Source organism: Olea europaea, unplaced genomic scaffold (assembly GCF_002742605.1).
Source record: "Olea europaea var. sylvestris unplaced genomic scaffold, O_europaea_v1 scaffold333, whole genome shotgun sequence".
Taxonomy (NCBI): Eukaryota; Viridiplantae; Streptophyta; class Magnoliopsida; order Lamiales; family Oleaceae; genus Olea; species Olea europaea.
In genome coordinates, this window is record NW_019252257.1 from 541,208 (window position 1) to 553,049 (window position 11,842).

Consider the following 11,842-nt stretch of genomic DNA (forward strand, 5'->3'; position numbering starts at 1 on the left):
GACAGCAATTTGCCAAAAATGAACGAACCCGAAGTTATCATGAAATCGAATTGCACGTTTCATTGGCTCGATTCCAATTGAATTAGACTAGCAATTCGCTAAAAATGAAAAAACCCGAAGTTATCATGAAATAGAAAACTACATTTCATGGCTCGATTCCAATCGAATTAGGCTGACAATTTCTCAAAAATTAACAGACCCGAAGTTACCATGAAATTGAAACGCACGATTCATTGGCTTGATTCCAATCGAATTAGACAACCAATTCCCTAAAAATGAACAAACTTAAAGTTATCAGGAAATCGAAAAACACATTTCATGGCTCGATTCCAATAGAATTAGACCAGCAATTCACCAAAAATAAGAGACCCGAAATTATCAAGAAATCGAAATACGCGTTTCATTAGATCGATTCCAATCGAATTAGACTAGCAATTCGCAAAAAATGAACAAACCCGAAGTTATCATCAAATCGAAAACCACATTTAATGGCTCGATTCCAATAGAAATAGACTAGCAATTCGCAAAAAATGAACAAACCCAAAGTTATCATCAAATCGAAAACCACATTTAATGGCTCGATTCCAATAGAATTAGACTACCAATTCGCCAAAAACGAACGAACACGAAGTTATCATGAAATCGAAAACCATATTTCATTGGCTCGATTCCAATTGAATTAGACTAGCAATTCGCCAAAAATGAAATAACCTGAAGTTATCATGAAATCGAAATGCACGTTTCGTTGGCTCGATTCCAATCGAATTAGACTAGCAATTCGCTAAAAATGAAAAAACCCGAAGTTATCATGAAATCGAAAACCATATTTCATTGGCTCGATTCCAATTGAATTAGACTAGCATTTCGCCAAAAATAACAGACCCAAAGTTATCATGAAATCGAAATACACGTGTCATTGGCTCGATTCCAATCGAATTAGACTAGCAATTCGCTAAAAATGAAAAAACCCGAAGTTATCATGAAATCGAAAACCATATTTCATTGGCTCGATTCCAATTGAATTAGACTAGCATTTCGCCAAAAATAACAGACCCAAAGTTATCATGAAATCGAAATACACGTGTCATTGGCTCGATTCCAATCGAATTAGACTAGCAATTCGCTAAAAATGAAAAAACCCGAAGTTATCATGAAATCGAAAACCATATTTCATTGGCTCGATTCCAATTGAATTAGACTAGCATTTCGCCAAAAATAACAGACCCAAAGTTATCATGAAATCGAAATACACGTGTCATTGGCTCGATTCCAATCGAATTAGACTAGCAATTCGCCAAAAATAACAGACCCAAAGTTATCATGAAATCGAAATACACGTGTCATTGGCTCGATTCCAATCGAATTAGACTAGCAATTCGCTGAAAAAATAACAGACCCGGAGTTACCATGAAATTGAAAACCACATTTCATGGCTCGGTTCAAATCGAATTAGGCTAACAATTCGCCAAAAAATAACAGACCCGAAGTTACCATGAAATCGAAACACACGTTTCATTGGCTTGATTCCAAACGAGTTCGACAAGCAATTCGCTAAAAACGAACAAACTTAAAGTTATCATGAAATAAAAAACCACATTTCACGGCTCGATTCCAATCGAATTAGACAAGCAATTCGCTAAAAATAAGAGACCCGAAGTTATCATGAAATCGAAATACACTTTTCATTGGCTCGATTCCAATCGAATTAGACTAGCAAATAGCTAAAAACGAACAAACCCGAAGTTATCATGAAATCGAAAACCACATTTCATGGCTCGATTCCAATCGAATTAAGCTAACAAATCAGCAAAAATTAACAGACCCGAAGTTACGAGGAAATCGAAACAAACGTTTCATTGGCTTGATTCCAATCGAATTCGACAAGCAATTCGCTAAAAACGAACAAACATAAAGTTATGATGAAATCGAAAAACAAATTTCATGGCTCGATTCCAATTGAATTAGACTAACAATTCGTCAAAAATGACAGAACCGAAGTTATCATGAAATTGAAATACATGTTTCATTGGCTCGATTCCAATCGAATTAGACTAGCAATTCCCTAAAAATGAACAAACCCGAAGTTATCATGAAATCGAAAAAAACATTTCATGGCTCGATTCCAATCGAATTAGAATAGCAATTTGCCAAAAACGAACGAACCCGAAGTTATCATGGAATCAAAATGCACGTTTCATTGGCTCGATTCCAATCGAATTAGACTAGCAATTCGCTAAAAACTAACAAACCTGAAGTTATAATGAAATCGAAAACCACATTTCATTGCTCGATTCTAATCGAATTAGGCTAAAAATTCGCCAAAAATTAACAGACCCGAAGTTACTATGAAATCGAAACCCACGTTTCATTGGCTTGATTCCAATCGAATTGGATAAGCAATTCGCGAAAAATGAACAAACTTAAAGTTATCAAGAAATCGAAAAACACATTTCATGGCTCGATTCCAATTGAATTAGACTAGCAATTCGCCAAAAATAACAGACCCAAAGTTATCATGAAATCGAAATACACGTGTCACTGGCTTGATTACAATCGAATTAGACTAGCGATTCGCTGAAAACGAACAAACCCGGAGTTATCATGAAATCGAAAACCACATTTCAAGGCTCGATTCCGATCGAATTAGGCTAACAAATCGCCAAAAATTAACAGACCCGAAGTTACCATGAAATTGAAACACACGTTTCATTGGCTTGATTCCAATCGAATTCGACAAGCAATTCGCTAAAAACGAACAAACATGAAGTTATGATGAAATCGAAAAACAAATTTCATGGCTCGATTCCAATTGAATTAGACTAGCAATTCGCCAAAAATAACAGACCCAAAGTTATCATGAAATCGAAATACACGTGTCATTGGCACGATTCCAATCGAATTAGACTAGCAATTCGCTGAAAACAATCAAACCCGAAGTTATCATGAAATCGAAATATAGTTTTCATTGGCTCGATTCCAATCGAATTGGACTAGCAATTCGCCGAAAATGAACAAAACCGAAGTTATCATGAAATCGAAATATAGTTTTCATTGGCTCGATTCCAATCGAATTGGACTAGCAATTTGCTAAAAACGAACAAACCTGAAGTTATCAAAAAATTGAAAACCACATATCATGGCTCGATTCCAATCGAATTGGACTAGCAATTCGCCGAAAATGAACAAAACCGAAGTTATCATGAAATCGAAACGCACGTTTCATTGGCTCGATTCCAATCGAGTTAGACTACCAATTCGCTAAAAAAGAACGAACCCAAAATTATCATGAAATCGAAAACCACATTCCATGGCTCGATTCCAATCGAATTAGACTAACAATTCGCCAAAAATTAACAGACCCAAAGTTACCATGAAATTGAAACACACGTTTCATTGGCTTGATTCCAATCGAGTTCGACAAGCAATTCGCTAAAAACGAACAAACTTAAAGTTATCATGAAATAAAAAAACACATTTCGCGGCTCGATTCCAATCGAATTAGACTAGCAATTCGTCGAAAATAACAGACCTGAAGTTATCATGAAATCGAAATACACTTTTCATTGGCTCGATTCCAATCGAATTAGACTAGCAATTTGCTAAAAATGAACAAACCCGAAGTTATCATGAAATCAAAAACCACATTTCAAGGCTCGATTCCATTCGAATTAGGCTAACAATTCGCCAAAAATTAGCAGACCCGAAGTTACCAAGAAATCGAAACACACGTTTCATTGGCTTGATTCCAATCGAATTCGACAAGTAATTCGCTAAAAATGAACAAACAGAAAGTTACGATGAAATCGAAAAACAAATTTCTTGGCTCGATTCCAATTGAATTAGACTAACACTTCGCAAAAAATAACAGACCCAAAGTTATCATGAAACCGAAATACATGTTTCATTGGCTCGATTCCAATCGAATTAGACTAGCAATTCTCTAAAAATGAACAAACCCGAAGTTATCATGAAATCCTAAAACATTTTATGGATCGATTCCAATCGAATTAGACTAGCAATTCGCCGAAAACGAACGAACCCAAAGTTATCATGAAATCGAAATACACGTTTCATTGGCTTGATTTCAATCGAATTAGACAAGCAATTCGCTAAAAACGAACAAACCCGAAGTTATCATGAAATCGAAAACCACATTTCATGGCTCGATTCCAATCGAATTAGGCCAACAATTTGCCAAAAACTAACAGACCCGATGTTACTATGAAATTGAAACGCACGTTTCATTGGCTTGATTCCAATCGAATTAGACAAGCATTTCGCTAACAATAAACAAACTTAAAGTTATCAGGAAATCAAAAAACACATTTCATGGCTCGATTCCAATTGAATTAGACTAGCAATTCGCCAAAATAACAGACCCAAAGTTATCATGAAATCGAAATGCACGTGTCATTGGCTCGATTCCAATCAAATTAGACTAGCAATTCGCTGAAAACAAACAAACCCGGAGCTATCATGAAATCAAAAACCACATTTCATTTTTCGATTCAAATCGAATCAGGCTAACAATTCGCCAAAAATTAACAGACCCGAAGTTACCATGAAATCGAAACACACGTTTCATTGGCTTGATTCCAATCGAGTTCGACAAGCAATTCACTAAAAATGAACAAACTTAACGTTATCATGGAATAAAAAACCACATTTCACGGCTCGATTCCAATCGAATTAGACTAGCAATTCGCCGAAAATAACAGACTCGAAGTTATCATGAAATTGAAATATAGTTTTCATTGGCTCGATTCCAATCGAATTGGACTAGCAATTTGCTAAAAATGAACAAACCCGAAGTTATCAAGAAATTGAAAACCACATTTCATGGCTCGATTCCAATCAAATTAGACTAGCAATTGGCCAAAAATGAACGAACCCGAAGTTATCATGAAATCGAAATGCACGTTTCATTGGCTCGATTCCAATCGAATTAGACTACCAATTCACTAAAAAAGAACAAACCCGAAATTATCATGAAATCGAAAACCACGTTTCATGGCTCGATTCCAATCGAATTAGGCTAACAATTCGCCAAAAATTAACAGACCCGAAGTTACCATGAAATCGAAACACACGTTTCATTGGCTTGATTCCAATCGAGTTCGAGAAGCAATTTGATAAAAATGAACAAACTTAAAGTTATCATGAAATAAAAAACCACATTTCACGGCTCGATTCCAATCGAATTAGACTAGCAATTCGTCGAAAATAACAAACCTGAAGTTATCATGAAATCGAAATACACTTTTCATTGGCTCGATTCCAATCGAATTAGACTACCAATTTGCTAAAAACGAACAAACCCGAAGTTATCATGAAATCAAAAACCAAATTCATGGCTCGATTCCAGTCGAATTAGGCTAACAATTTGCCAAAAATTAGTAGACCCGAAGTTACCAAGAAATTGAAACACACATTTCATTGGCTTGATTCCAATCGAATTCGACAACTAATTCGCTAAAAACAAGCAATCATAAAGTTACGATGAAATCGAAAAACAAATTTCTTGGCTCGATTCCAATTGAATTAGACTAACAATTCGCAAAAAATGACAGTCCCGAAGTTATCATGAAATCGAAATACATTTTTCATTGGCTCGATTCCAATCGAATTTGACTAGCAATTCGCTAAAAATGAACAAACCCGAAGTTATCATGAAATCGAAAACAACATTTCATGGCTTGATTCCAATCGAATTAGACTAGCAAATCGCCGAAAGTGAACGAACCCAAAGTTATCATGAAATTGAAATACACGTTTCATTGGCTCGATTCCAGTCGAATTAGACTAGCAATTCGCTATAAACGAACAAACCTGAAGTTATCATGAAATTGAAAATCACATTTCATGGCTCGATTCCAATCGAATTAGGCCAACAATTCGCCAAAAATTAACAGACCCGAAGTTACTATGAAATTGAAACGCACGTTTCATTGGCTTGATTCCAATCGAATTCGACAAGCAATTCGTTAAAAATGAACAAACTTAAAGTTATCAGGAAATCGAAAAACACATTTCATGGCTCGATTCCAATTGAATTAGACTAGCATTTCGCCAAAAATAACAGACCCAAAGTTATCATGAAATCGAAATACACGTGTCATTGGCTCGATTCCAATCGAATTAGACTAGCAATTCGCTGAAAACAAACAAACCCGGAGTTATCATGAAATCAAAAACCACATTTCATGGCTCGGTTCAAATCGAATTAAGCTAACAATTCACCAAAAAATAACAGACCCGAAGTTACCATGAAATCGAAACACACGTTTCATTGGCTTGATTCCAATCGAGTTCGACAAGCAATTCACTAAAAATGAACAAACTTAAAGTTATCATGGAATAAAAAACCACATTTCACGGCTCGATTCCAATCGAATTAGACTAGCAATTCGTCGAAAATAACAGACCCGAAGTTATCATGAAATCGAAATATAGTTTTCATTGGCTCGATTCCAATCGAATTGGACTAGCAATTTGCTAAAAATGAACAAACCCGAAGTTATCAAGAAATTGAAAACCACATTTCATGGCTCGATTCCAATCGAATTGGACTAGCAATTTGCTAAAAATGAACAAACCCGAAGTTATCAAGAAATTGAAAACCACATTTCATGGCTCGATTCCAATCGAATTGGACTAGCAATTCGCTGAAAATGAACAAAACCGAAGTTATCATGAAATCGAAACGCACGTTTCATTGGCTCGATTCCAATCGAGTTAGACTACCAATTCGCTAAAAAAGAACGAACCCGAAATTATCATGAAATCGAAAACCACATTCCATGGCTCGATTCCAATCGAATTAGACTAACAATTCGCCAAAAATTAACAGACCCAAAGTTACCATGAAATTGAAACACACGTTTCATTGGCTTGATTCCAATCGAGTTCGACAAGCAATTCGCTAAAAATGAACAAACTTAAAGTTATCATGAAATAAAAAAACACATTTCGCGGCTCGATTCCAATCGAATTAGACTAGCAATTCGCCAAAAATAACAGACCTGAAGTTATCATGAAATCGAAATACACTTTTCATTGGCTCGATTCCAATCGAATTAGACTAGCAATTTGCTAAAAATGAACAAACCCGAAGTTATCATGAAATCAAAAACCACATTTCAAGGCTCGATTCCATTCGAATTAGGCTAACAATTCGCCAAAAATTAGCAGACCCGAAGTTACCAAGAAATCGAAACACACGTTTCATTGGCTTGATTCCAATCGAATTCGACAAGCAATTCGCTAAAAATGAACAAACAGAAAGTTACGATGAAATCGAAAAACAAATTTCTTGGCTCGATTCCAATTGAATTAGACTAACAATTCGCAAAAAATAACAGACCCAAAGTTATCATGAAACCGAAATACATGTTTCATTGGCTCGATTCCAATCGAATTAGACTAGCAATTCGCTAAAAATGAACAAACCCGAAGTTATCATGAAATCCTAAAACATTTTATGGATCGATTCCAATCGAATTAGACTAGCAATTCGCCGAAAACGAACGAACCCAAAGTTATCATGAAATCGAAATACACGTTTCATTGGCTTGATTCCAGTCGAATTAGACTAGCAATTCGCTAAAAACGAACAAACCCGAAGTTATCATGAAATCGAAAACCACATTTCATGGCTCGATTCCAATCGAATTAGGCCAACAATTCGCTAAAAACTAACAGACCCGATGTTACTATGAAATTGAAACGCACGTTTCATTGGCTTGATTCCAATCGAATTAGACAAGCATTTTGCTAACAATAAACAAACTTAAAGTTATCAGGAAATCGAAAAACACATTTCATGGCTCGATTCCAATTGAATTAGAATAGCAATTCGCCAAAATAACAGACCCAAAGTTATCATGAAATCGAAATGCACGTGTCATTGGCTCGATTCCAATCAAATTAGACTAGCAATTCGCTGAAAACAAACAAACCCGGAGCTATCATTAAATCAAAAACCACATTTCATGGCTCGATTCAAATCGAATTAGGCTAACAATTCGCCAAAAATTAAGAGACCCGAAGTTACCATGAAATCGAAACACACGTTTCATTGGCTTGATTCCAATCGAGTTCGACAAGCAATTCACTAAAAAATGAACAAACTTAAAGTTATCATGGAATAAAAAACCACATTTCACGGCTCGATTCCAATCGAATTAGATTAGCAATTTGTCGAAAATAACAGACCCGAAGTTATCATGAAATCGAAATATAGTTTTCATTAGCTCGATTCCAATCGAATTGGACTAGCAATTTGCTAAAAAACGAACAAACCTGAAGTTATCAAGAAATTGAAAACCACATTTCATGGCTCGATTCCAATCGAATTAGACTAGCAATTGGCCAAAAATGAACGAACCCGAAGTTATCATGAAATCGAAATGCACGTTTCATTGGCTCGATTCCAATCGAATTAGACTACCAATTCGCTAAAAAAGAACAAACCCGAAATTATCATGAAATTGAAAACCACGTTTCATGGCTCAATTCCAATCGAATTAGGCTAACAATTCGCCAAAAATTAACAGACCCGAAGTTACCACGAAATCGAAACACACGTTTCATTGGCTTGATTCCAATCGAGATCGACAAGCAATTCGATAAAAACGAACAAACTTAAAGTTATCATGAAATAAAAAACCACATTTCACGGCTCGATTCCAATCGAATTAGACTAGCAACTCGCTGAAAATAACAGACCCGAAGTTATCATGAAATCGAAATACACTTTTCATTGGCTCGATTCCAATCGAATTAGACTACAAATTTGCTAAAAACGAACAAACCCGAAGTTATCATGAAATCGAAAACCACATTTCATGGCTCGATTCCAGTCGAATTAGACTAACAATTTGCCAAAAATTAGTAGACCCGAAGTTACTAAGAAATCAAAACACACATTTCATTAGCTTGATTCCAATCGAATTCGACAACTAATTCGCTAAAAACGAGCAATCATAAAGTTACGATGAAATCGAAAAACAAATTTCTTGGCTCGATTCAAATTGAATTAGACTAACGATTCGCAAAAAATGACAGTCTCGAAGTTATCATGAAACCGAAATACATGTTTCATTGGCTCGATTCCAATCGAATTTGACTATCAATTCGCTAAAAATGAACAAACCCGAAGTTATCATGAAATCGAAAACAACATTTCATGGCTTGATTCCAATCGAATTAGACTAGCAATTCGCCGAAAGCAAACAAACCCAAAGTTATCAGGAAATCGAAAAACACATTTCAAGGCTCGATTCCAATTGAATTAGACTAGCAATTCGCCAAAAATAACATACCCGAAGTTATCATGAAATCGAAATACACGTGTCATTGGCTCGATTCCAATCGAATTAGACTAGCGATTCGCTGAAAACGAACAAACCCGGAGTTATCATGAAATCGAAAACCACATTTCATGGCTCGATTCCTATCGAATTAGACTAGTAATTCGCCAAAAACGAACGAACCCGAAGTTATCATGAAATCGAAAACCACAATTCATTGGCTCGATTCCAATCGAATTAGATTAGCAATTCGCCAAAAATGAAGAAACCTGAATTTATCATGAAATCAAAAATCACATTTCATTGGCTCGATTCCAATCGAATTAGACTAGCAATTCTTCAAAAATGAACAAACCCGAAGTTATCATAAAATCGAAAACCTCATTTCATGGCTCGATTCCAATCGAATTGGACTAGCAATTCGCCAAAAATGTTCAAACCCGAAGTTATCAAGAAATCGAAGTACATGTTTCATTGGCTTGATTCCAATCAAATGAGACAAGCAATTCGCTAAAAACAAACAAACCCGAAGTTATCATGAAATTGAAAATCATATTTCTTTGGCTCGATTTTAATCGAGATAGACTAGCTATTCGTCAAAAATGAACAAACAAAAAGTTATTATGAAATCAAGAAACAATTTTCATTGGTTCAATTTCAGTCGAACTAGACTAGCAATTCGCCAAAAATGAACAAACCAAAAGTTATCACGAAATTGATAACCACATTTCATGGCTCGATTCCAATCGAATTAGACTACCAATTTGCCAAAAATGAACGGACCCAAAGTTATCATGAAATCGAAAGCCACATTTCATGGCTCGGTTCTAGTCGAATTATAATAGCAATTCGTCAAAAACGAACAAGCTCGAAGTTATCATGAAATCAAAAACCACATTTCATTGGCTCGATTCCAATTGAATTAGACCAGCAATTCGCCATATATGAATAAACCCAAAGTTATCATGAAATTGAAAACCACATTTCATTGGCTCGATTCTAATCGAATTAGACTAGCAATTCGCCAAAAATGAACAAACACAACGTTATCATGAATTCCAAAACCACATTTCACGGTTCGATTCCAATCGAATTAGACTAGCAATTCGTGTAAAATGAACAGACCCGAAGTTATCATGAAATCGAAGTACATGTTTCATTGGCTCGATTCCAATCGAATTAGACTAGCAATTCGCTAAAAACGAACAAACCTGAAATTATCATGAAATCAAAAACCACATTTCATGGCTCGATTCCAATCGAATTAGGCCAACAACTCGCCAAAAACTAACAGACCCGAAGTTACTATGAAATTGAAACGCACGTTTCATTGGCTTGATTCCAATCGAATTAGAGAAGCAATTCGCTAACAATAAACAAACTTAAAGTTATCAGGAAATCGAAAAACACATTTCTTGGCTCGATTCCAATTGAATTAGACTAGCAAATCGCCAAAAATAACAGACCCAAAGTTATCATGAAATCGAAATACACGTGTCATTGGCTCGATTCCAATCGAATTAGACTAGCAATTTGCGAAAAACAAAAAAACCCGGAGTTATCATGAAATCGAAAACCACATTTCATGGCTCGATTCCCATCGAATTAGGCTAACATTTCGCCAAAAATTAACAGACCCGAAGTTACCATGAAATCGAAACACACGTTTCATTGGCTTGATTCCAATCGAGTTCGACAAGCAATTCGCTAAAAATGAACAAGCTTAAAGTTATCATGAAATAAAAAACCACATTTCACGGCTCGATTCCAATCGAATTAGACTAGCAATTCGCCGAAAATAACAGACCCAAAGTTATCATGAAATCGAAATATAGTTTTCATTGGCTCGATTCCAATCGAATTGGACTAGCAATTTGCTAAAAAACGAACAAACCTGAAGTTATCAAGAAATTGAAAACCACATTTCATGGCTCGATTCCAATCGAATTGGACTAGCAGTTCGCCAAAAATGAACGAACCTGAAGTTATCATGAAATCGAAATGCACGTTTCATTGGCTCGATTCCAATCGAATTAGACTACCAATTCGCTAAAAAAGAACAAGCCCAAAATTATCATGAAATCGAAAACCACATTTCATGGCTCGATTCCATTCGAATTAAGCTAACAATTCGCCAAAAATTAACAGTCCCGAAGTTACCATGAAATCGAAACACACGTTTCATTGGCTTGATTCCAATCGAGTTCGACAAGCAATTCGCTAAAAACGAACAAACTTAAAGTTATCATGAAATAAAAAACCACATTTCATTGGCTCGATTCCAATCGAATTAGACTAGCAATTCGCCGAAAATAACAGACCTGAAGTTATCATGAAATCGAAATACACTTTTCATTGGCTCGATTCCAATCGAATTAGACTAGCAACTTGCTAAAAATGAACAAACCCGAAGTTATCATGAAATCGAAAACCACATTTCATGGCTCGATTCCAGTCGAATTAGGCTAACAATTTGCCAAAAATTAGCAGACCCGAAGTTACCAAGAAATCGAAACACACGTTTCATTGGC